The sequence below is a fragment of the Microcebus murinus genome, chromosome 3 (assembly GCF_040939455.1).
Source record: "Microcebus murinus isolate Inina chromosome 3, M.murinus_Inina_mat1.0, whole genome shotgun sequence".
NCBI lineage: Eukaryota > Metazoa > Chordata > Mammalia > Primates > Cheirogaleidae > Microcebus > Microcebus murinus.
The window spans coordinates 87,848,779-87,875,984 of record NC_134106.1 but is presented as its reverse complement, the minus strand read 5'-3'; positions in this window follow the sequence as shown (position 1 = coordinate 87,875,984).

Here is a 27,206-nt window from a genome sequence, read left to right as displayed (position 1 = left end):
TCTGCCAACACAGTCTTGATTACTATACCTATATAATATGTCTTATAATTAGACAAATTGATTCCTACATTTTTTTCTCTTTTTTCCTCCACAATTGTTTTTACTATTCTATTTCCTTTGCCTTTATATTTATATTTTAGAATAATCTGGTCTATGTCTATAAAAAAATTTTTGGAGGATCTTGAAAATGAGTGTGTTAAACCTGCATATCAAATTGGAAAGAACTAAAGTCTTTACTACATTGAATCTTGTAATTCATGAACAAAGTATGTCTGTACATTTATTTAGATCTTCTTTGAATTTTTTCATCAGCATTTTGTAGCTGATGAAAGTCCTGCACATGTTTTCTTAGATTTACACCTAAGCATTCTTTTATTTTTATAATGATTTTTAAATGGTATTTTAATTTATGTCCATGTGTTCATTGCTAGTGTGTAGAATATGATTTTTATGTTTATCTTGTGTGCTAGGACCTTGCTAAACTCATTTATTAGTTCTAGGAATTTTTTGGTAGATTTTTTGGGTTTTCTGTATAAACAATCATGTCATCTGCACATAGGTACAGTTTTACTTCTTCCTCTTTGATCTGTATGACTTTTTTTTTTTTTTTTTTTGGCATATTATGGGGGTACAGATTTTAAGGTTTCAATAAATGCCCATTTCCCCCCCTCCCCCCAAAAGTCTGAGTCTCCATCATGACCATCCCCCAGATGGTGCACATCTCACTCACTATGTATGTATATACCCGCCCCCCTCCCCCCTCCCACCTGCCCAATACCCTATTACTGTAGCACCTATGTGTCTACTTAGGTGCTACTCAGTTAATACCAGTTTGCTGGAGAATATATCTGGTGCTTGTTTTTCCATTCTTGGGATACTTCACTTAGTAGTATGGGTTCCAGCTCTAACCAGGAAAATATAAGGTGTGCTATATCACCATTGTTTCTTAGAGCTGAATAGTACTCCATGGTGTACATATACCACATTTTATTAATCCATTCTTGGATTGATGGGCACTTGGGCTGTTTCCACAGCCTTGCAATTATGAATTGTGCTGCTATAAACATTCGAGTGCAGGTGTCTTTTTTGTAGAGTGTCACTGGATCATTTGGGTAGATGCCCAGCAATGGGATTGCTGGATCAAATGGTAGATTCACTTGGATCGCTTTAAGGTATCTCCATATTGCTTTCCACAGAGGTTGAACTAGTTTGCAGTCCCACCAGCAGTGTAGGAGTGTTCCTCTCTCTCCGCAACCACGCCAGCATTTATTGTTTGGAGATTTTTTGATAAAGGCCATTCTCACTGGGGTTAAGTGATATCTCATTGTGGTTTTGATTTGCATTTCCCTGATGATTAGAGATGTTGAGCATTTCTTCATATGTTTGTTGGCCATTCTTCTGTCTTCTTTAGAAAAATTTCTGTTCAAGTCCTTTGCCCACTTTTTAATGGGGTTATTTGATTTTTTCTTCCTAATTTTCGTGAGTTCTAAGTATATTCTAGTTATCAGTCCCTTATCGGATGCATAGGATGCAAAAATTTTCTCCCATTCTGTAGGCTGTCTGTTTACTTTCATGACTATTTCTTTGGCTGTGCAGAAGCTTTGTAGTTTGATCATGTCCCATTTATTTATTTTTGTTGCTGCTGCGATTGCCTTTGGGGACTTCTTCATAAACTCTTTGCCCAGGCCGATGTCTAGGAGAGTGTTTCCAACTTTTTCCTCTAGAGTTCTAATAGTTTCATATCTTAGGTTTAAGTCTGTTATCCAGCGTGAGTTGGTTTTTGTGAGAGGTGAAAGGTGTGGGTCCTGTTTTAGCCTTCTACAGGTGGCTATCCAGTTTTCCCAGCACCATTTATTGAAGAGAGATTCTTTTCCCCAGCGTATGTTTTTGTCTGCTTTGTCAAAGATGAGATGGCTATATGAGGATGGTTTTATATCAGGATTCTCACATCTGTTCCACTGGTCAATATTCCTGTTTTTGTGCCAATACCATATTGTTTTAATTACTACAGCTTTGTAGTATAGTTTGATATCTGGCATATTAATGCCTCCCATTTTGTTTTTGTTGCCTAGAATTGCTCTTGATATTCGGGGTCTTCTTTGGTTCCATACGAAGCGTAAAATTATTTTTTCTATATCTGTGAAGAATGCTGATGGGATTTTAATAGGTATTGCATTGAATCTGTAGATCAGTTTGGGTAGTATAGACATTTTGATGATATTGAGTCTGCCGATCCACGAGCATGGTATGGATTTCCATCTGTTTACATCCTCTGCTATTTCCTTCCTCAGTGTTTCATAGTTCTCCCTGTAGAGGTCTTTTACCTCTTTGGTTAAATATATTCCTAGGTACTTTAATTTCTTTGTTGCTATTGTGAAGGGAATTGAGTCTTTGATTTGGTTCTCAATTAGATTGTTGTTGGCGTATATGAATGCCTCTGATTTCTGTGTATTAATTTTGTATCCTGAGACTTTACTAAATTCATTGATCAGTTCCAGGAGTTTCTTGGTTGAATCCTTGGGGTTTTCTAGATACAATATCATATCATCAGCAAACAGTGAAAGTTTGATCTCTTCTGCCCCTATTTGGATACCTTTGATTCCATTTTCTTGTCTGATTGCTGTAGCCAAGACTTCTAGCACTATGTTGAACAGAAGTGGAGATAGTGGGCAGCCTTGTCTGGTTCCAGTTCTAAGTGGGAATGATTTCAATCTTTCCCCATTCAGTATGATGTTGGCTATGGGTCTGTCATATATGGCTTGTATCATTTTTAGGTATGTCCCTTCTATGCCTATTTTCTTAAGTGTTCGTATCATGAAAGGGTGTTGAATTTTGTCAAAAGCTTTTTCTGCATCTATTGAAAGGATCATGTGGTCTTTGTTTTTGCTTCTGTTTATGTGGTGAATTGCATTTATAGATTTACGTATGTTGAACCATCCCTGCATCCCTGGGATGAAGCCCACTTGGTCGTGGTGGATTATTTTTTTGATAAGTGTCTGTATTCGGTTAGCTAAGATTTTGTTGAAAATTTTTGCATCTATATTCATTAGGGATATTGGTCTGTAGTTTTCTTTTTTTGTTGCATCCTTTCCTGGTTTTGGTATCAGGGTAATATTCGCTTCATAAAAGGTGTCGGGGAGGTTTCCGTTCTTCTCGATGTTGTGGAATAGTTTCTGCAAGATAGGTACTAGTTCTTCTTTGTAAATATGGTAAAATTCAGGTGTGAAGCCATCTGGACCGGGACTTTTCTTTTTAGGGAGATTTTTAATTGCTGTTTCTATTTCAGCTGTTGAGATTGGTCTGTTCAGGGAATCTATTTCTTCCTGGTTGAGCCTAGGGAGGCTGTGTGTTTCTAGAAATTTGTCCATTTCCTCCACATTTTCCAGTTTGTGTGCATAAAGATTTTTGTAGTATTCATAAATTGTATCTTGTATCTCTTTGGGATCAGTTGTGATATCTCCTTTTTTATTCCTGATGGAGCTTATTAGAGATTTCTCTTTTCTGCTTTTCGTTAGCTTAGCCAACGGCGTGTCAATCTTGTTTATTTTTTCAAAGAACCAACTTTTTGTTTTATTAATCTCCTGAATAGCTTTCCTGTTTTCAATTTCGTTTAGTTCTGATTTGATCTTGTTGATTTCACTTCTTCTGCTGGGTTTGGGGTTGGTCTGTTCTTCTTTTTCCAGCTCTTTGAGTCGTTTCATTAGATTGTCTATTTGTGATCTTCTTGCCTTTTGGTTATAGGCATTTATGGAGATAAACTTTCCTCTCAGAACTGCTTTAGCTGTGTCCCAGAGGAGTTGATAACTTGTCTCTCCATTGTCGTTTTCTTCATAGAAGTTTTTTATTTCCGTCTTGATTTCTTCATTTACGAAGTAATCATTTAGTAGGAGGTTGTTTAATTTCCACGTTTTTGTGTAGAAATGTGAGTTTCTGTTAGGGTTGATTTCTAGTTTTATTCCACTGTGATCTGAGAAGGTACATGGTATGATTTCTATTTTTTTAAATTTCTTGAGATTTTCTTTGTGTCCTAGGATATGGTCAATCTTAGAGAATGTCCCGTGAGCTGATGAGAAGAACGTATATTCAGTGGATTTTGGGTAGAATGTTCTGTAGATGTCTGTCAGACCCAATTGTTCTAGAGTTTTGTTTAAGTCCATTATTTCTTTATTAATTTTCTGTTTGGAGGATCTGTCTCGTGCCGTCAGTGGGGTGTTGAAATCCCCGGCGATTATGGAGTTGCTATTAATCCATTTGCTTAGCTCCAGTAAGGTTTGCTTTATGAATCTGGGTGCACCTAAGTTGGGTGCATATATATTTAAAATTGTTATCTCTTCTTGTTGGACTGTGCCCTTCACCATTATATAATGACCCTCTTTGTCTTTTACTACTTTTGTTGGTTTAAAAACTAAATCGTCTGAAATTAGAACTGCCACACCAGCCTTCTTTTGGCTTCTATTTGCTTGGAATATTGATCTCCACCCTTTTATTTTTAGTCTATGTGCATCCTTGCAGGTTAAATGTGTTTCCTGAAGACAGCATATACTTGGCCTGTATTTTCTTATCCATTCAGCCAGCCTATGTCTCTTGAGTGGAGAGTTTAAGCCATTCACATTTATTGAGAGAACTGATAGGTAAGGTAGATTACTGATCATTCTGTTGGGTTGGATGTTGTTGCTATGATTTCTGTCTTGAGCCATTGTAATATCTGGCCTTTAATATCTTTGGGTTTTGGTTGTTTTTATATCCGTGGATTATTATTATGATGTTCCGCGCATAACGCTGTTTTAAGTACTTCTTGTAGGGCTGGTCTTGTCTTGGTGAATTCTCTGAGCCTTTGCTTGTCTGCGAATGTTTTTATTTCTCCTTCATATATGAAGCTTAGTTTTGCAGGGAATAATATTCTAGGCTGGGCATTGTTTTGTTTCAAAAGAGTGAGAATGGGGCCCCAGTCTCTCCTTGCTTGTAAAGTCTCATTAGAGAAGTCTGATGTTATTCGAATTGGCTTTCCCTTGTATGTCACTTGCTTCTTTTGTCTTACAGCTCTTAGAAGGTCCTCTTTAGTTGATACTTTGGTCAGTCTGATGACTGCATGACGTGACGTCTTCCTGTTTGCATTGAATCTCCCAGGGGTCCTCTGGGCTTCTTGAACTTGTATATCGAGATTTTGAGCAAGGCCTGGGAAATTTTCCTCTATTATATCTTCAAAAAGCTTGTCCAGCCCTTGAGTGTTGTCTTCCTCCCCTTCGGCTAAACCTATGACCCTCACGTTAGGTTTTTTCACATAATCCCACAGCTCTTGTAGACTTTGGTCTTTTCTCTTGTTTCTCTGCTGTATTTCTGTGACTGATTTATTTAATTGGAAGGTGTTATCTTCAAGCTCTGAGATTCTTTCTTCTGCTTGATCTACCCTGTTCTTGAGACTTTCCACAGTATTTTGTAGTTCTCTGAGTTGATTCTTCATCTCCAGGACTTCGGTTAAAGTTTTCTTCACTGTGTCAATCTCTTTGTTGAACCTTTGTTCCATTTCTTGGAGGTTTTTTGTGTTTTCTTGGTGTTGGTTATTGAGTTGTTGCTGCAGCTGGGTGAGTGTTCTTATGATCCACATACGAAATTCCTTTTCTGTCATATCGGTTGCCTGATTTTGGTCGGTGTCCGTTTCTAGGGGGCTGGTGCTCCTCCTTGGGGGTGTGTTTTCCGTTTGGTTCTTCATATTTCCTGAGTTCTTTCGCTGATTTCTTCCCATGTCGATCAGTTGTTGTTTCTTTCCTTAGGTTATTGTTTGGGTATTCACACACCTTGTTTAGTTTCTGAGGCGTTAGGTGTTGCCTGTGGGTGAAATTGGACCACTCCCTGTATATTGAGTCAGTGGGTGCCGTGGAAAGGCTGTGCAAGATGCCGTCCCTGTCAGTAGGTGGTGTTTGCTTGGAGGAACAGGCTATGGTGTTGATTTTGAGTCCTGTTATCAGCTCTCGTTCTGGGCGGAGCTGGGTTGGGTAAGCCTGCCCTCAGGCCGTTAGCAGGGGTCAAAGTTCTGTTCTCTGCTGTCAGGGCGGGGCTGGAATGGTCCCGCTCAGCCAGAAAGTCTGGGTGTGGGGGTGGGGCTGTCTGAGACCCACAGTCTGCAGCAGGCCTCGCTTCTTTCCACCCTCCCCAACTCCGCAGCTACTCCTGGGCCTCTGCCGGCAGGCCAGACCACAAGCCACCAGGCCTCCCCGGACTGTGATGCCGGCAGGGAGGTTCCCTGCACAGGAATGCCACCTGGGTTGGGCACACGGCCTCCTCCTGGGAGGAGGGTGGCCCTCTAGGACGCCGATCCGCCCCTGGAGGCACACAGACCTCAGTAGGCTGTTCACGTATAATCCCTCTGTGCCCCGGGCAATGCTAGCCCTTGGTGCAGGGGATCTGGTCTGCAGGTCCGACCTCTGGGTCCCAGAGTTCAAACTGTATTCCCACCAGGGAGAGGGTTTCCGGTCCTAATTCACCCACAGGGAGCCCAAGCTGGGTCTATGTCTCTCAGCCTCTGAGTCGGCACCGTTTTCCTGGGAACACGGTGCCAGCAGCACCTGGGAGGGCGGGCGGGGTCCCAAACGGGAAGGTCCCGTTCCCTGGAGGTGCCTCCGGCTGGTGGCTGTATTGTCTCTCTGGGCAGCCGCGGGTAGGGTCGGCGGAGGGGGGGAGGAGGCAATATGGCGCCTGCCACGCGGCTCTCCGTGCACACGGAGGTGCCCGGAGGAAGTTGGGAACCTGGTGCCACGTCTGCTACAGGCTCACCGTTGGCAGGCGGCGGCAGTCTCTGGGCTGATGTCCGCAGGTCTCTCCACCCGCTGGGGAGCCCACCAGCAGTCCCGAATGCAGGGGAGGGGTAACAGCAGATCCACCTACCCTTGCCGCTGGTCTCCGGGCTGCTCCGGTGGTCTCAGCCTCCAGTTCTCCTCCGCAGCCTCCTCCCGTGGAGTCTCCCGGGGTCTCAGGTACCCCTCCTTCCGGCCCTTGTCCGCTGTATGCTCGTCTTCTTGCTTCTTTCCTCTAGTTTCTGCTAGAATCGGTCTTTTCTGCAGAGACCCTCTGTCTGGCGGTGTTATTCGTCCGCCATCTTGCTCCGCCCCCCCCTGTATGACTTTTATTTCTTTTCCTTGCCCTATTGAGCTGGCTAAAATTTCCAGCACTATGCTGAATAAGGGTGGTGTGAACAGATATATTTGCTTTGCTCATGATCCTAGGGAGTAGTTTTTTGTTTGGTTAGTTGGCTGTTCTTTTTCTTTTCTCTCTGTCCTTTTTTTTCTTTTTTGTAGATATGCTTCATTAACTTGAGGAAGTTCTCCTCTACTTCTATTTTTCAGAGAGTTTTTATCATAAATGGATGTTGAATTTTGTCAAATTTTTTTCTACAAATAATTGATATAATTGGATGATTTTGTTTCTTTAGATTGTTAATATGGTTGGTTAAATAAATTGATTTTTAAATATTAAATCATCCTTATACTCCTGGAATAAACCCTACAAGGTCATGGTATATAATTCTTTTTAAATATTACTGAATTTTATTTGCTAATATTTTGTTGAAGATTTTTGCACCTACATTCATAACGGATATTCATCTGTTGTTTTCTTATTTTTTATGATGTGTGTCTGGTTTTGGTATCAGGATAACACAGGATAGGACTGGTTTCATAAACTGAATTGGAATGCTTTTCCTCCTCTTCCATTTTCTGAATGAAATTGTGTAGAGTTGGTATAAATTCTTCTTTAATGTTTGATGGGGTTCACTAGTGAAACCATTTGGGCCTGTAGAGTTCTCTTATGGGAGTTTTAAAATTACATAACTACAGTTGTAATTTTCTGAATATTTATATGGCTATTCAAATGATCTGTTTCATATGGAGTGAAATTTTTCACTTTTTTAGGAATTGGTTCATTTTTTCTAGGTTATCAGATCTACGTATGTAGAGTTGTTTATAATATTCCCCTATTATCAAAAGGAGTTTGTAGTGATATTCCCTCTTTCATTCCTAATAATAGTAATCTGTTCTTTTTTTCTTTGTCAGTCTGTCTAAAGAAATTTGTAAATTTTATTGATTTTTTGACATAAACAGCTCTTTTCCATTGATTTTCTCTAATGTATTTTTTATATTTTTATTCTTTGGTATCTGCTTTTTATTATTTCCATTCTGCTTTCTTTGGGTTGATTTTGCTCTTCTTTTTCTGGGTTCTTGAGATGTGATATTATAATAGATTATTGGTTTGAGATCCTATTTTTTTAACATATGCAGTCAGTGCTGTGAATTTGCTCCTCAGCATTTAGTTATGTCCTATAAAATTTTTATATATATTATAAATTATATAAATTTTTACATATATTGTCATTCTCATTCAGTCAATGTATTTTTTTTTAATTTCCCTTGAGACTTCCTCTTTGATTCATGGGTTATTTAGAAGGGTGTAGTTTCATTTTCAAGTGTTGAGATATTTTTCTTTTATCTTTGTTACTGATTTCCAGTTTGATTCCACATGGGCTCTGTATGATTTTAAGTATTTTAAATTCATTGAGGTTTGTTTTAGGCCCAAGATGTGGTCTGTCTTGACTATATATAGTTTATGGACACTTGAAAAAAATGTGTGTCTTGCCATTGTTGGATGGCATGTTCTACAAATGTTGATTAGATCCTGTTGTTGATGGTATGGAGTCCTTCCTTTTCCTGGAAGATTTTCTGCCTGATTGTTCTACCAATTGCTGAGAGAAGAGTATTGAACACAAATTGTGAATTTTTCTACTTTTTAAAAATTTTGGTTACTTTATTTTTACTTCCAAAATTTCCATTTGGTTCTTTATATATTCTATTTATTTGCTGAAACATTACATTTCTTTGCTAAGACTTATTTTTTGTCATTTGTTTTAAGCATGTTCTTCATTATTCATTGAAGCATTTTTGTGATAGTTCTTTAAAATCTTTACCAGATAATTCTAGTATCTCTTGTCATTTCTGTGTTGGCATCTATTGACTGTCTTTTTCTCATCAACCAAAACTTGTTCTTGCTATGATAACTGATTTTTGGTTGAAAACTATACATTCTAGATATTATGTTATGAGACCCTGAACTTATTTAAACCTAATGTTTTTTGCTGTCTTCCCCTAACACCATTCTGACAAGGGAAGGGTAGATGCTTCCATGTTACTCCCAGGGGTAGTGGAAATGTAGGGGTCTACATTCCCAACTTGGCTCCATTGATACCTCCATGTTTGAGAGGGGTGGGATTGCCTCGTACCACTCCCCACTAGGTCTCCTCTGATGCCACCCCAATGAGGCAGGAGAGAGAGACATCTCATTACTGATCAATGAAATTGGAAGGCTGGGTACCCCGAGGAGTGGTCTCTACAGACACTGCCACGGGGTGAGGCTCACGATTGCATGGCAATAAGGGAAGTCTAGCTTCCTATGCAGCTTCCTCTGACACTATCCTAGCAGGGTGTTTGGGGTCCCTGCTTACAACCTAGCAAGGTAGAAATCTACACTTCCCACACAGCCTTAGCCAGTGTGGCTGGGCCAATTTTTTCACAGTGTTTGGCTACAGTGGAGCAGTTATTTTCTAAAAGTTATCTGTCTTGTTAGCCTACCTCTTTCCTGTACCCTTGAATAAAGACAGCAAAGCTTTTGTTAAGGCTTTTTTTTCCATCTGCACCTATTGGCATTTCCAGGTTACAGGCTTCTTGAGCTTCAAGTTTAAGACATGTAAAACAGAAAGAAAATTTAGGGAACTTACCACATTATTGTTCTTTGGGTCTAGAGGTCCCTAGCCAGTCTTCTACTATCTCCCCATATTTTAGAGCTTTCTTATTATTTTTAATATAATGTCCAGGGTTTTTAGATGTAATTAGTGGAAAGAATAGGTAAAATTACATATATTCCATCTTCCTGGAAGCAGAAGTCTCAATGTGTTCCTTATGGTTCTCCTTTAGAAATATTAAATTACTAACACACCTGCCTCAACCGAGACATACATGTATTTATTATTAACCTATTTACTTAATCTTACCAGAATCCTAAACCTTAAAGCCAAAAAAAGTAAAAAAACAAAGAAAAAGAAAAAAAAAGTATACAAATTTTCCTGGACTAGGAGAGTTAATGTTGTCACTTCTAAAGAAGAAACCTCTTGAGAATTAATTCAGCTAGAAACTGCTTATTGTTGATTTAATATTGCTGAAACCTCGATTCTGTGGCATTCACTCAGAAATCCCAATTTTAAAAATAATCTTGTATGTTCAACTTTTGGTTAGATATTAAAAACTTCCCTACCTTGTTAAACAGCAGAGGCTCAGGAAAAGAATTCAGCTCATCTTGATGACTCAGATCCGCAGTCTAAGCAGCCAGGGCAGTTTGCTTTCTCTTTGCCCTGCAGCTGCAAACCCATAATGCATTTTCCCTGCAGCTGCCCAGCCTGCATCCCTAACTCCTGTTCATAATGTTCTTGGGCCCTAAAAATGAGATAACCATGTATAAAAAAGTCGTGGGCAAATTAAAAGCCAAATGCGTGGGCTAAGGACACAAGGCTTCTCCTACCAACCAACAAGTAGAGAATTAGACATAGGTGATTTTGATAATAATTGCAGTAATACTAAGGTAATAGCAACCTAATTCAATATTCTTAGTTGTAATCCAGGTAGCTGAAGTTGCCAAACAAGTAGATGTTGAAGAAGAAGAAGAGAAAAAAAGAGAATAAAAGAAGGAAAAAAGAATTGTCCTGTTGGAAATAACATTTGTAGAGTATTCGTATGAGTGAAGAGAGTACAATGGATCCACTATAGATAATATTATTTTGAATAAGTTCCACTTTGCAGAGTTGTGGTAGAGAATATTACCCATATTTTGAAAATGTGAGAACTACGCTGGGAATTTAAGTAAATTGCCCAAGGTCACGTATATTACAATCAAAATAGCTAGATTAAACCCAATCCTGCTCTTATCCATTCCACCATGATGGGACACAGGTAGGAAACACAAGGTCTAATTAAACACACAGACAATAAACCCCATGCTAAATGTCACAGAGCTGCCTAATAGTGTGCTTCTCAATCTCTATAATCCCCAGACTACTTCCATGTCACTAGGTCTAGAGAAGGCCTTGGGGCTCTGTATTTCTAACAAGGACTCCAATTTTTCTGATACTGCTGGTCTACAGACTATAGTGTAAATAGCAAGGATCTAAAAGATCCACTTTGCTAATATGTAAAGGATAGTAATTTGATCTTTAATTGAAGATATTTGGGAAAATTCATTATTTTTTTCCCTTTCAAAAGAAAATATAGTCATGAAATTACATGGTTGTACGATTACCGGTGCTGAAACCAAAAAAGGATGTTGATTTAACGCAGAAAAAAAAAAAAAAAACCTTAAGGTACATAAATAAATTAAAAAATTAAAAGCAAAATATCTGATTATAAAAAGAAAAAACTAAACCCTTACCTCTCCCAGCAGCTCTAGCTATATTAATCATAACTCCTGAATCAAAAGTCAAAATATATAATTTGATAGTTTGAAAAAGGACTAAAAAATGAAATCAGGATTTTATTAAATAGGATGAATTTTCCATTAATATCTGAAATACTCTAATTGTCATGGAATAAACATTAAAATAAATCACACACACATAATTCTATGGATTTATTATCTAAAATATTTAAGACTAAAAGAGATCTAAGGACCAGACAATGCGTGTATATATGTATATATATATATCAGCTTCTGTCCTGATTTTTGGATCTTCTATTTGTTTAAATCAAACCATAACCCTCTGCATATTTATCTAAAAGAAAACATTTAGTTAACTGAACAACATATACCTAAGTATGTTCAAAATGATTCTATTTTTTTTCTGGCATATGAATTGGTCTTCTGTGATAAAAAGAAGTTTGTAGAGAAATAAGTTTGGAAAACCCAGGTCAAAATTAGCAAGCTTCTTCGCTGGAGAACTTTTTAGAGCATAAGTTGCTGGATGTGAGCACAAAACAAGTTTATGTTTTCCCCACTGTTTAAATTTCTCCTGGGGGCTAGTTTTTTCCCTGCCCCCATCTCTCTTACGGAACACAAAATATTTCACTCAGTTTAAGCCACAAGCACAATCTTGCTTTACTGTTTAGTTTGTTACCATTAAAAAGGCAAAATCCCAGCCTTGGTTTAGAGTCTCGGCCTCTCTCTTCCTGGGGGAGATCTATGATTTGTGGAGCCAACAGTAAAGGAAGGGGGCTCTGGATGGTGTTTGCTCTGTCTGCTCCCCAGCACTTCCCCTGAACAGCGGCTGTCTCTCCAGCTTTGCAGCAGCCTGTGAAGAAATAAGAAAGGGAAAGAATAACAGGAAAGTTCGTGTTTGGCCACTAATGTGGGCTGTGCCTGGGTTTGGCAGCTGTAGACAGCCCATGAAGTGCCTAAAAGAGAATCAATGTCAGAGACCCCTCTCCAATCCCAGGTCTTTCCCTGCAACATTCTGATGTGGTGATGCCCTCACCTCCCCTTGGTCCTTCCTCTACCTTCTCCGCCTCCTCTTGGCTGAGGTCTTTCTCCCCTCCCTCCCAGCGCCATCTTGGGCAGGAGGAAAGACGACTCTACACCTGCTCTCTTTGGCTCACGGCACTAATTTTGTCCATGAAAAGGGCTCACTCACACATCCTTTTCCCAGAGACATTCTTGGAGTGCAGACACTCAACACTCCTGCCTCCTACCCACTCCAGTGTATCTGCACACAGCTGGTCAGCTCATTGCTTACTCTGCATTTGTCAGGGAAGACTCAGATTCCAGAACACTCTGACCCCCACCCCGCCCCTCTGCAGGAGACTTACACAAAATTCCGTCAGGGATGATCCCCACCCCACCCCTCTGCAGGAGACTTACACAAAATTCCTTGAGGGATGACCCCCACTCCCACCATCACCAGGCACCTCCTCTCTTCCCTCATTGTGAGATGCAAGAATCCCACGGAAGAGCAATATCTTCTCCAAAAATACGTATTCAGAAAAATTCTCCTTCCCATCCACTCTGCTGGCCCTTTTGCTACCCTGGGCAAGGGTGAAACATCTAACTAGTTTTTGATCACCTACTTTGAACCTTTTGTATATGATCTAACACCCCCTTTGAAATGCTATATCCGTTGTCTCCTGGTGTCTCGGCCAATATTCCTATGTTCACATTCTGTTAAATATGCTAATGGACCTCCGGAATTCTCACGAGTATTTCTGAAATTTCTCTCAACTTCAAACCTTCTTTTCATGGTGCAAATCACAGGACTAGTTTGGAACGCTTCTTGTAAATACTTCAGTAGGATATTAGCATTGGACAAAACTTAAGATATAATCTATTTCGATTCCTTCCTTTAGCAGAGAGGCAGACAGGGGTCTTAGAAAGTTTCTTGATAAAGTCAAGTCACCCAAGTTCGCAGTGAGAGAGCTAGAACAAGGCCAGCTACCCTGAATTGTAGACCCTCCAACACTAAGATCTGGGAAACGACAGAGGTTTCAATATTTGAATTTTTTAAAAAATTGAGGTAGAATAAAAATATCTTCTCTTTTTTAAGTGGCACAAAACCAGTCTTTCAAAACAAAAAGACTCAGTGAAGAAAATATGAACAGTATGTGTTTCTAAAACTCTCTGTTCCAGTGTTCTCTGAGACATTTTGTTTTATGGATTCATATATACTTTTTATATTTCAAAATTATTTGGCAGTTATTTTTGGGAGAGAATGTTCTGTGACTCAGCACCATTAGGCCAGAAGGTCTTCTATGAGGTTGAAGACTCAACTTAGAAAGTACTTGTTCTTGCAAACAGAAATTGATGTTTTCTGTGCTCATATTGGATACCAGACCCTGCATGGCATGAAGAAAGAACTTCAGAGACCTCTGTTCCTAACGCCATTGACGTCAGTACAATGAAGCAGCTAAGAGCAGGTATGCTTTAGTGTCCCAGTCGTAGGTTTGGCCACCTGCTCCCACATTTGGAGAGAGAAAAGCATGTTGCCCACAAGTTCTGAATTTGTCACACTGACCTGCAGATTTTTCTCTTCGCTAAGATGCTGAGACCATCACACCTTGATCATGAAGCCAAGTGAGACCCTGGAGCTATAAATAGCACTCATCTCATGCTGAGAATCAAAGACCTCAAGCCCAGAAGGTAACAGTCTTACAGCATTGGGTTTTAAATTCAATTCTCCTACCTATGATGTTCTCTTCATGGAATCATCCATTTGGCTTTTGTAGAGAGCAGGTAATATGTAAAGAGGACAGAACTTGAGCACGAGGAGGGGACAATACATATTCAGAAATGGAAATACATATTCAGTCAATGGAAACACAGACAGAACCAAAACATGATCAGACAATGCCTATAGTGGTAATTGCCCTCATCTAGCAGGAATTACTCTAAGTATCTGGGAGACACCATGGCGGTTCAGGAGACAGACAAACTCTGACTTTGGAGTTAAACACTCACAGCTCTGTTTCCAATGACGCGCTTCCTCAATCAAGATCCTTTGCCTTCAAAGCAACAGTCTCCTCGGCTATAAAATGAGGACAAGAACAGTGCTGGCCCCAAGGAGTGGTCGCGAGGATGAAATGAGTCCGTGCTTTCAAATGAGCCACAGCCGTGTCTGGCGTATAATCAGCGCTTGAAGAACTTTAGCTCTTATTAGTAGACAAGGCTATGATGAGAAACACATGCCAAAACAGCACACATAAAGGCTGGTGTCCTTTCATTTTTTTAAACTAATGTTTCCTTAGCCCACTTTTTTCATCTTTTACATTTTAATTATGACCCAGATGCCCAGCCTCACTTCTGCCCTCCTCCCAAGAGGCTGGATTTCCTTCCACCCCCACTGCCCAGCTCTGGCTGGTCTTTCTGGGTCCTGTTCCTCTTCGTCACTCATCCAGACTGACAAGTACAGAGCACCAACCACTATCACTGCCTCACTCCTCTGCTCAGAAATCCATAGGGCTTGCCACTGCCCGGAGCCCAGATCTGCAGTTTTCTAAGTTGGGACCCCCCAAGAGAGGGCGACCTGGGGTAGTTCTCTTTGCCTGGTTTGTGTACTTATCAATAGAGCCCCTTTTTCCCTTTCCTGAGTGTTCCAGTCTGCATAATCAATCAAACGATTGTCATATCAGTTAGCAATAATGCTGCCTAACAACCCCAAAACCAGAGATTGAAAACACTAAGCAGGTGTTGAGCTTGTGACTTTGAGGGCAGGCTGGGCAGTTCTCATGGTCTGGTCCAGGCTGCACTGATTTCAGCTGCCATCACACCTGCATCTGTGATGTGACAGGGATGTCGGCTGATGATGGAGTGACCTATGATGGCCTCACATGTCTGCAGCTGTCAGCTGGGATGATGAGGCTACGTGCAGGGCCATGAGCCTCCCATCTTCCACCAGTCTAGCCTGGTGTTTTTACTTGGTGAGTTAACAGGGTTCCAAGAGAACCAAGAAAAGTGTGCATGGACTCTTGAGGCCTGGGCTTGAAACGGGCACAGCCTCCTTTCTGCCACATTCTACTGGCCGGAGCAAGTCACAGGCAGCTCAGATTCGAAGAATGGGGAAGTAGATTTCACCTATTGATGAGAAGATCTATGAAATCTTACCAAAAGTACCTGACTGCAGAGAGGAATAAAGAGTTATAGCCATTTGGGCTATCAATGTACTGATGTCATCAGACCTGAAGAACCAAAATAAGAGTTTTAGAATCAGAAGATGCATGTTTAAAATTAGTTGTAAAATCTTGGAAAAATGACTTAACCTCCCTGAGACTTTGTTTCCCACTCCCTTAAAATGGGGCTAATAATCACATCAACCTTGCTGATGATTAAACAAGGACATTGCTATGAGAGTAGTATCGGGACATATTCACTATTCGACCACTTGACAGGGATAGCTATGGGGTATCAGAGGTGATCAACACATATGAGATTTATACATATTCTATATAAATTACCTTCCAGTGAAAAACTTACTTGAGTCTTTCAAGTGCTGTATTTTACAGGTGAGAATATAGAGTCAGTAGAAAAATGGGTCAGAAACACAAGATTCTTAATTCCTGTCTCACACCATACTGCTGTCTGTGATTAATGGAATCTGATTAATATGAAGCTGTATTTACTAAAACAATTAAGTGGGTCTCCTCGCTTAGGTAGAGTATTTCAGTGCTATTTTGTGTGTTCATCCAAACTGATTTGTTAAGCCAAGCTTTTCAACAGACCTTGTTCATTTTGCAGAAAATCCCTGGGTTAAAAGAAAAAAAAGTCTTTTTTTAATAGAAGTAGCCTCCTTGGCATTTCCATGGCAGAACCCCTTGACAGTTCCAAGTTGAATCCTGGTCTCTCTTTCTTTACAATCTGTGATTCTTCTGTGATCCTGTAAATGCTATGAATAAAGGGTCTTGAATTCCTTTCAATATACATAAACTGTTCTCCAATATCCTTCAAACAGAATGTTCTGCCACCCTGCCACCTGAATGATCATCCTAGAATGAAAATCTGACCATGTCCTGCCCAACCTTCCTTGAGCTCGCAATGGCCTGTGGCAGGGGTCCTCAAACTATGGCCCGCAGGCCACATGCAGCCTGCCAAGGACATTTATCCTGCCCGCTGGGTGTTTTTGCCCCGGCTGCCTGTCCTGCTTAGCAGCCGACTAGTCCCAGGCCCACAGTGCGCATGTGTGGAATGTGCACTGCACTCTCCAACAGCCCTCCAACTCCCCCTGTTTAAAAAAGTTTGAGGACCCTTGGTTGTGGGATGAAAGACAAGTAGAGCCCTCGCCATCTGCTCAACAGCGCCCCCTCTGCCCTACTGCATGCTCTGCATGTGCTAACTGCACACACCGGGTGGGAGCTGCTTCTGGATTCCAGCTCTGCCACACACTAGCGTGTAACACTGGACAAGTTCCTTACATTTCTCCATTCAGGTTTCTCATTTGTAAAATAGGCAGAATAATAGTGTTTACCACCAACAGTTGAGAAGATTAAACAAGCTAATATGTATGAAGCACTTAGAATAGTATGTAGAAATACTAAAGATTATACTACTCTTCTTATTGTTATTCCATATGATCATCATGAAAGTCTTTTGATGCCAAACTCATATTCCTGTTTCTGGATGTGAAAAGCTGGTCTCTGAAAGGTTAAGTAGCAGCAGGAAGTGACACAGTTGGGTCCTTCAGGCCTGAGCATCATCGAGTGCTGTTCACTATTCCAGGCTTTCTCCTGCCACTCCCTCCTATCACAGGGAACCACTCACAGTTCTCTGGAAGTACCAAGGCACCTCAACTCTGTGCGTCCTGTCTCAGGCCAGTAAAGGCCTACTTTGCCTTCAGCATTCAGGACACTTCTAACCACTCCCCACTGGCTCAGGTGACATCTTCAGGTCTGAGACATCCCCTGCACTTCCGTGCCCTGTGACCCTTGCCGCACCTACCCTTATCACTTCTCTGCCGCTCTGCTGTGAGATGTGTAACAGTGGCTGCCAGGGCTTGTTTACTCTCCTGTCCTCTTAGTGAAGGAATGGAGGAATGAATGAACCTCACTTGTGCCCTAAGGAAGCCTGTGTTCCCCCCAGTAGGAGAAGGGATAGATCAGAGACCCCATGCAGGGAAGGCGACGCATGGTGGCTCGGCCTGTTCAAATGTCCAGCTGGGTGGGCCAGGCTTCATTTCACCCATACAGAGGACATCATAGGACTCTTCCTGTATACATGCCAAGATGTGGAGGAGGGATTGAATGAGGAAAATACATGGGACAGTCAGGACACTCCACCCATAAGTGATGTATACAGATGACATGTACATATTTTCTCTTCTCTGAAGTACCCTCAGCTAATATCAAACAGACGCTAGATGTCTTCTGAAATTGCCTTGGGAAGAGTTGAAATGAAGTCTGTCCCTTGCCCAGTGAACTCCTAGTGTTTACTTTGGCATCTCTGCTAGTACACCAGGGAACCCAGGCATGTGGCCCTCCACTGGGAACTTCAGTGTGGAGTCAGCTGAGCACAAAAATAAATCCTAGTACTGTCTCAACATTTCCCCCAATGAGTCCCCTTAACCTTGAATTTACAGTAATAGTAGCACAGCCCCTGGGAAGACACTAGAGGATTGGCAGTTCAGACTGCATGTGACACCTTCTATAGAGGGCCAAATTGAGAATCACTAACAGGGTGTCTTGCCCAAAGATGCTCTGAGATCTCTGAGATCCTGGGACAGTTGGTCTTCCCACCGTACCTGAGACAGGTGGGTTTTACACTGTACCTATTTCCTACTTTCTTCCCTGTTAGAGGGTGATACCTAGAATTTCTTTGTAAACATGCAAGTATGTCGCTCCAGCTAAAGAACAGAGCAAGGCATCAACACAGACCCATGCTAGTTCTTTCTGCTTCTTCTTTCCCCCTCCCCAGTTAGTTCTGTCATCAGATGGGGCTGCTGACTTGCAGGTGAAGAAACAGAGCACGGTCAAATAAAATGGCTTACCAGGACCACACACGTTTAAGTGATGGTGCTGCAACCAAAGGCTGTGGCTTCTCAGACTAGTCTAGCGCCTTACACCTTTCCTGTGCCCCTTACCCATTATACACATTACGTTTGCTTTTGTGCAGTCGTGCCTGTGGAAGGCAGAATAACATCCCCCAAAGATGTTCATTTATGTCCTAAATCCTGGACCCTATGGATGTGTTGCTACACGACAAAGGGGAATTAAGGTTGCAGATGGATTCAAAGTTGGCTAATTAGCCGACCTTGAAATAGAGAAATTATCCTGGCTTATCTGAGTGAATGCAGTACGGTCTTGAGGGTCCTTAAATGTGGATGAAGGGAGCAGCAGAGGACGTCAGAGCAGTGCAACAGGAGAAAGATTCTCAGTGCTGGGGTTGAGGGTGAAGGGAGGAGCCAGGAGCCAAGGAACACAGGTGGCCATCACAAGCTGGAGACAGCAAGGAGGAAGTGGATGGGCCACCAGACTCCCCAAAGGGGAACCCAGCCCTGCTGACAGCTGGATTTCAGCACAGGGACACCCATCTTGGAGTTCTGACCTCCAAAACCATGCGATTAAAAAAGTTGTTGTTTAAGCCATTAAATGTCTGGCAATTTGTTATAGCAGCAAATAGAAAAATAATGTCGTGCCTGAGTGTAACTAGGTCTCTCGAGGTCACACCAATTGGTGAAGACAAATTGGCTCTCACAGCGTAAATGTGTGTTTTGTTTCCTCTCTCGTGCCACTTACTGCAAGAGTACAGCCTGCAGACCCTATTATTTCTGGCAGTTCCCACAGAGTGTTTTGCATGAGCTTCTATGTAAATGCTCATGAGGCCTCACACAAATCCCCCCATGCAATTCTGACCCTGGACTGGCGCCTGCTCCACAGACCACCCCTCCTTCTTTGGAAAGCGCCCCTCTTGCACCTGCTCCTCTCACTCGGGCCACACCATTGGCCTTTCTGCACTCAGATGTCGCACTGGCCACACTGGTCCCATTGGACGCATATAGGACTGCATTTGAAAGAGGAAGAGGAAGAGGTCAAGTTTGCAGTAACCAGGTCTGATCTGATGTGTAAATGCTGCAAGCCTACTGGGTGCAGGGCATTTTACCAGACACTTTAGATAATGGTGTCATTTATTTTTCCTGGTTCAGGGCTCTGAGCTTCGAAACATGCCTGGAATATCATGCACTTGAGACTTGACCCTGTGGGCAGAAAGTCTCCGTCAGCACCAGCTGCCCTGGGCAGAGGTATCATGTCTTGGGTCCAGGGGCTCTGTGCTGTCCCAGCAGCTCCACCCTGCCCAACCTGGGGGTGCAGACATGGGCGTCCCCCGGCATATGGCTGATAGGAGTGGAGCGAGGAAAGAAGCTGAAGGCAGCACCCCCACACCCAGGGCTCAGCGTAGGCAGCTGGGATCAGCCAGCATGAAAAAAATACATTTTTTAAATGGCAAAAGAAAAATTAAACTTGCAGTTCCATTGTTTCCTATAAAAAAATCAAGAATGAAAATAAAAATGGTTCTAAGTTATTTTATTCTGAATTTATTTTCAATGCCAATGACAACAAAAAAGCTCTTTTGCATGAGTCATTTTACAAAATAGAAAACATTATTTCCTGAAATGGCATTTTACAGAAGCTTAAAAGAAACTACTATTTTACATGAAAAAGATGGAATGCAACTGACTCTGTTCACTTGGTCTCTCTCTGTGTGTCTGTCTCTTGCTCTCTCACTCTCTCCCTCCCTAGAATCTTTTCCTGTCTCTGTTCTCTAGCTACCTCTCATTCTTTCTGCAAATCTCATTTAAACTATTACTTCATTAGTGAGGTCTTCCCTGATCACCCCTTCATTTTAAATAAGGCCCTCCTGCTATACACTTAAGAATATTGTGCTATTTCTACATAGTACTTAATGAAATTATGGTAATTATTCTGTATGTGTTTACATGACAGGTGCTTAGGATATGATGAAGTATAGTTATGCATCCCTTAACAAGGTTTTGGTCAATAATGGACCACATACAAGATGGTGGTTCCATAAAATTATAATATCGTATCTTTACTGTGCCTTTTCTTGTTTAGATACACAAATACTTACCATTGTGTTATAATTGTGTGCAATATTCAGTACAGTAACGTGCTATACAGGTTTGCATCCCAGGAGCAATAGGCTATACCATATAGCCTAAGTATGTAGTAGGCTAGACCATACAGATTGTGTAAGTACAAACTGAGCAATGACAAAATCATCTAATGAGGTACATTTCTCAGCACATATACCTGTTGTTAGGTGACATGTGACTGTGTAGACCCAGGCAAGATCCTACTTTCTGGAGCTTACGACCTAATTGGGGAGCGAGATAGTTTCTGTGTCTGTCTCGGTTATATAGTAAGGAATGCAGAATCCCAGCCAACGAATGGCCTTGAGGCAAGAAACATGAGCGAGCCCAGCAGGGGACATAGGAAAATCATGCTTAGATGTTAAACAAACACTTAGACAGCCAGATTCATGTCTCTCCTTGGAGACATTGTCTGTTCTGTTCATTCTATGTTCCCACCAGTTGATTCAGTATTGAATTGCATTAGAATGCAGCCCATTTCTGGCAGGTGGACAAATAGTGTAGGCAATACCTCTGGCTCCAGGTTCAGATTTGAACCCAACAAGTCTAAAAGGTAGACATTTACACTGTGATCACCAGTGATCCCCAAAGCACATGGCTACTCCCATCCTTCACGTGGGTACCAAAGCTGATTAATCATTTTTCACCTTTCACCTTAATTGTCCTTTGGCCTGAATGCTTCTGTGTTGACACCTTCTGCTTAAAGAAACACACCTATGTGGCATGAGGTTCAGCTGGAGTTCCTCTTCATATCTGCGTAGTCCTTGTCACCATTGTCCTCAGATGTTTCTAAGATGCTGGAGCTCCTGGGGTGTCTCTCTCTGTCCTTCTGCCCAAGACCAGCACACACCAAGTGAAAAGGAAAAGCTCAGCTTCCATCTCAATGGGGGTTCATTTGCTTGTTTTACTTGTTTAACAAACACTTGTACATGCTAAGCACTATTCTAGGTGGTTTATAAATAAGTAATATTAATAATTCATTTAAGGCTGATCACTTCCACAACTTAGAGGAGAAGCCTGGCTGGAGACCGAAATCCAGACTCCTGTCCACAAAAATGGCAGCAGGTTAGTGAGGGACTGCAGTCCAGGGGACTCTGGCTGCCCCACAACCTCCTCCAGCACCTTATTCCTTGATAAATAGTCAAATGTCCATCTGGCTATTCTATAAGCAGAGCTGTGAGAAGCCCTCTGTTAGTGTTTCCATGCAGATTTGTTGCTTCCACCAAAGCTGCCGGGTCTGCAGCCCCCACTGTATCCATCCATGATGTGTGTGCATCATTCCAGTCAGCTCTCCCAGCCCTAAATATCTCAAATAGCACTGACATCATCCTCCTCTGCTTGAGCTTAGATGTTTCTGTCGACCCCTCCAACCTGGCCAGGGTTCTCAGCACCTCCCTCTTCTTCTCTTGCACAGCCTGTTAATTTTGTCTACTTCTTGAATTCCCAATCCGTCTCAGGCTTTCTGTGATGTCTTTCGGTTCCTTGGTATCTGAACAATTGTGACAACCTCACAGCACAGCACATCGCCTTCCTTTCTTCAGGTATTCACCCACAAATTTGCTTTTCTGTGCCTCCTCCCAATGACCTGATGTATAATGAAAATTGGCCCATGCCATTCCTCTGTGTAAAATCCTTCAATGGCTTCTCATTGTCTTCAGAATAAAGTAGGAAAGTGTTTACCGTAAGGGCAAGGTATGTATGCTGACCTCTCTAGCCTCACCTCTTGGCTTCTGTGTGTGCACACCTGTGTGTCGCAGGCATTCCAAGCCAGAGGTCTCCACCTCCGCCTGGTCTTCTCAGTCCCTTTGCTGTGGACAGGCAGCTCTATCTGTATGGAATGTGCTTCCCACTTCCTCTGACTGCTTAGCCACTTCTCCCATTGACCACTGCTGCCGTGATACAGGAGTGCAGCTAAGAGCAGGGGCTCTGGTGCCAGTCTACCTGGATTTCACTCTCAGCAGATGTACTTGTTTGCTGACCTCATGTCACCTCACCCTTCTGTGCCTCAGTTTCCCCATCTATAAAATGGGAATGATACAACCTACCTCACAGAGTAGTAGTAAGGACCAAATGAGCTCATATATGTGAAGCCCTTACTATGGTGGCCTGTGCAAGACTTGTGTGAGTGTTTACTGTGATCAACCCCTGCATGTCACCAGGCTCATTCCCAGACCCCTTTATGCATATCTCTATCTTTCCATTCACCAAGCAACTTCTATGTTTATTTTCAGTCTCTTGCCACACAGCAATCTCCTTGAGATTAAGGACTGTGTTTTATTTGTCCCTCCAGCATCTACCATAGAACATGGCCACGGCTAGGAGTTGAGTGAAAGTTTGTGGTAGCAGCAAGTGATGCTGGTTTTCAACTGTGTTCTCACACACCCAGCCTAATACAGAGAGGCCAGGACATCCATGTTTAGTGGGGCCTCCAACCACACTGGCCAGGAGAGAGGCAAGAGAGGGAGTGTTTCTAAGAAAGGCATTTTGTTTTATGCTCACAGGCAATAGATGCAACCAACCCTGAAATAGACAATGTCTGTTTGCAAAATCTCTAGCACAATTTTAAGCATTTCCTTGTCAAAATATTAGCAAAGAAATAAAACACATACCTCATTTGTGGCCTGGAAAGTTGGAGGGTGATAGCCCCATGAACATCTTTGTAGAAGAAATGGAAGAAGTGGCTGAGGGCTTAGAGAAACTTCCACTAAGCAAAGGTTAGAGAGCTCGTACAGCTTTTGTGGGTGGAGAAGGTGAGCACCATTTTCCACCAAGTTGAAAATGTCACAATTTGCTGAAATATTTCAAGCAGTAAAACAGGAATAGTTTTATTTGTGAAGACAAAGCCTCAGAGTAGTTACATGAGAGTCATTACACACACACACACACACACACACACACACATACTCTACAATGGCACTTGCTTATCAGTTTGCCATTGTTTACACAAAACCATGTTTCTTTCCTTTATAAAAGACACAGGGAGTTTTGCAGGTAATTTACCCCACCCATGCTTGTGGCCTTACTGGTTTACATAAGAATCTAAACTCCTCCAAGGACAAACTCTGCTGAACAAAGGGGGAAGTGGGAGGCTTGGAGTCAGAGGGCCTGTGCTCAGACGTGACAGGTGCATTAAAGCTGCAGCGCTAACAAATCACTTCCCTTTTCCAAGTCGCAAGCTTCCTTTCTACCTTATTTGTAAAATTAAAATCGAAACCTACATCACAAGTTGGGTTCTGAGAAGTGAATGAGGTCATCAGTGTTAAATACTTGGAAACTGTGAAGCCCCGTGAATGTACACTAGGATCTCATTTAAGTCTTTCATGCAAAATAACAGATAATTTCAGAGTCTCTATAAAGTCAGCTTGAACATTTATTTGTTTAGTTTTTGAGTTAGAAGGGCTTTGATGCCAGTTCATTTTCCACACACCTGAACCACATTTGGTGACCTTGGGTTTCTTGTAGACTAATCCTATCAATCTCATAGCATTTACTGGATATCTATGGTGTTGGAAATATTCTGTATACTATCTCATTTCATCGTCATCGCAATTGTCACCTTCTTTCCACCGAAAGTCATCACCTTCACCTCCTTCTCTTTATGCCTTGCTCCATAGCTGGCAGTTCTTCCCTTTGCCACCCCTGTTTCCTCTCTGATTTCTACTGAAATGCAAAAACTTTGGGACAGGAGTATAGCAGGGTTTTCCACACGAACAGAACTAATAAAAGCTACACAACCACCCCATTGTTACACACAGAGTTGTGCCTGTGTATCTGCAGATTCCACAAACCACAGATGAAAAATATTCAAGAAAAAATATGACAATAATAAATGATACAAACAAAAAAATATAGTATAACCCCTATTAATATAGTATTTGCATTGTATTAGGCATTATAAATAGTCTAGAGATGATCTAAAGTACATGAAAGAATGTATGTAGGTTATATACAAATACTGTGCCATTTTATAGAAGAGACTTAAACATTAGTGAATTTTGGTATCCCATGTCCCATGGCTACTAATGTATGTGTATGGTATGTGTGTGTTTGTGTATACATATGAGAGAGAGAGAGAGAGAGATTATAAGGAGTTGACTCATATGATAATGGAGGCCAAGAAAAGGACCAAGGTGTGCTGTCAGCAAGCTGGATGTGTAGTTCCAGTCTGAGTCCAAAGGCCTGAAAACCAGGAGAGTCAATGGTGTAAATTCTAGTCCAAAAGCTGACAGCCTAGAGACCTAAAAAGAGTCAAAGTTTCAGCCTGTGTCTGAAGGCTGGAAAAATACCAGCATCTCAACTCAAGACAAAGTGTCAGACAAAGAGTTCCCTCCTACTCAGCCCTTTCCTTCCATTCAGCTGCTCAATGTATTGGCTGAGGCTCACCCTCCCACACTGGGCCTGCAATCTGCTTTACCCAGTGCACCCATTCAAATGTTTTTTCCTTTCTTTTTTTTTTTTTTTATTTGATGATACCTTCCTTTTTTATTTCAGCATATTACAGGAGTACCAATGTTTAGGTTACATATATGACCTTTGTCCCACCTGAGTCAGAGCTTCTAGCATGTTCCAAATGTTAATCACGTTCAGAAACGCCCTCACGGGCACACCTAGAGTGAGGTTTGGCCAAGTGCCTGTGCTCTGGTGGCCTAGTCAAGTTGGTACATACAAGGATACTCTGTGACCTTTCTTTGCAGATTTTGGTTGGAGGGTGAAAATATCTGAGAAATACGAGGGTTTGGGGAGAAGTTCTATCAAGAGACAGAAGGGACAAGTGGATCTGAGTATGGAAGGAAAAGGCAGAGAACACCAAGAACAAAATTAGCTTCCCAGATTTTCAGAAATATGACCAAACCTGTTGTAGACATATTGTCACATTTTAATTTTCCATTAGTCATCCTTTTATTTATGCATGTATTCACTTAGCAACTCACATTTGCTGACGGTACTATGATGGTCTAGGTGCCACACCAGGTACAAAGGCCAAAGAATCAACCACAGTATGGACCTTGCCCTCAGAGTGTCCCTAGAAACTTACCCATGTTTATAAATGTATTCAGAATGATGTTTCTGAATCCCTAGAAATGCTGATCTGGAAGTTGCCTTCAGTGCTATTTACTCTAACCCACCTCCATCAAGGATACCCCTGTCACCTCCATGGGTTTCCAATCCACAGTCATGTGCCTACATAGACAAGGAATCACGAATCACTTCCAGAGTTCATATTCTATTGTCATTCAGTGCTGATAAAGATCTTAATTCTAGACTAAAATCTGCCTCTTGTAGCTTTTCCCTCCACAGTCCTATTTATGTCACAGAAATCAACACAAAATTATCAACGCTGCCATAGACACACACCTCGTCCCTGTCTTTGGTCCAGTTTGATGATCATGATGAAGAAGATGATGAGGAAGCTTATCTATAATTCTTTTAATTCATATTATATGCCATAATGCTTTTATAATCAGCCTCATTTTATTCTCACGATTCCCAAAAGCTGAAGCAAGGTGCCCATTGTCCAAATCTGAGTGAGTGCAGTTTGTTCAATGTCCCCAAGATAGTGAGGAGCCAAGCTAGGTTTTGAAGCCATTTCTGTGTGACCCACTAGTCCATTCTCCATCTACCTCATGAGCCAGCTTCACCAAAGAGGGGCCAGCAGAGAGAAAATTAAAAGCAAATCTATTCTTCACACCCCCGGGGTCTCCTAACTACGTGAAGAATGTGCTCAGGTATGAGAAGCCATTCTGGTTGTACCCTTGAACTTAGGGAGTGAATTATTTTGAGGAAAGGAGGTAATAATTATTTTCTCTCTCACATTGTCATCCACTGCCATAATATTGTTTTCACTGCACTTCCACTGGCAAGTACCACAAGTGACTTCTTTTGCTCACCGAGAGAGATGATGGATTGGAATTCCTTGGAAATCCCAACACTGACTCCAGAAGGGTCTTCCTAATTAAGCCAGTCACGCAGACTCTTACAACACTGTCTTAGTTCTAAAGGAGCCCCTGCCTGCTCAGGCATGTGTGTCTCTGAACTCCAGACATTAAATGAACCACACCAAGGCTCAGCAATTCCTCATGGGTACCTTCAGGGTGGGAGCAGAATTGAGCTCATCGAGATCACCGCCTTGAATTACCATGGCATCCCCTGGTGACTCCAGGTGCACAACTGACTTTTCTTGAAAGAACTTTAAGATTTCTTTTGCAATCATGCATGTCTGGAATCATTCACCTGTGGCAGAATATACAGCCTAGGTTGAGGGATGGATGACAGGTGGGTTTTCTAGTCATAGTTAGATATTTCTCCATTGTTCCAGCAAATAGGATGTCAAAGGTTGACCACATACCCTGCCCTTCCTCCTCAGTCTACCCTAGACTAAACCACTAGTCCTCAGGCTGTAATGTGCAGAAGAGTCACCAGGAGTACTTATTTAAAATGCACAGCTCTATACTTGAAACCCAGACATTCTAATCATTGGCAGGGGTGGGACCCTGGAATCTGCATTTTAACAAGTGCCCTGGTTGATCCGTAGAGAATAATGTAAACACAACCATAGAATGAGCTTGTTTTAGCCTGGGTTTCCCAGAAAACAGAATCT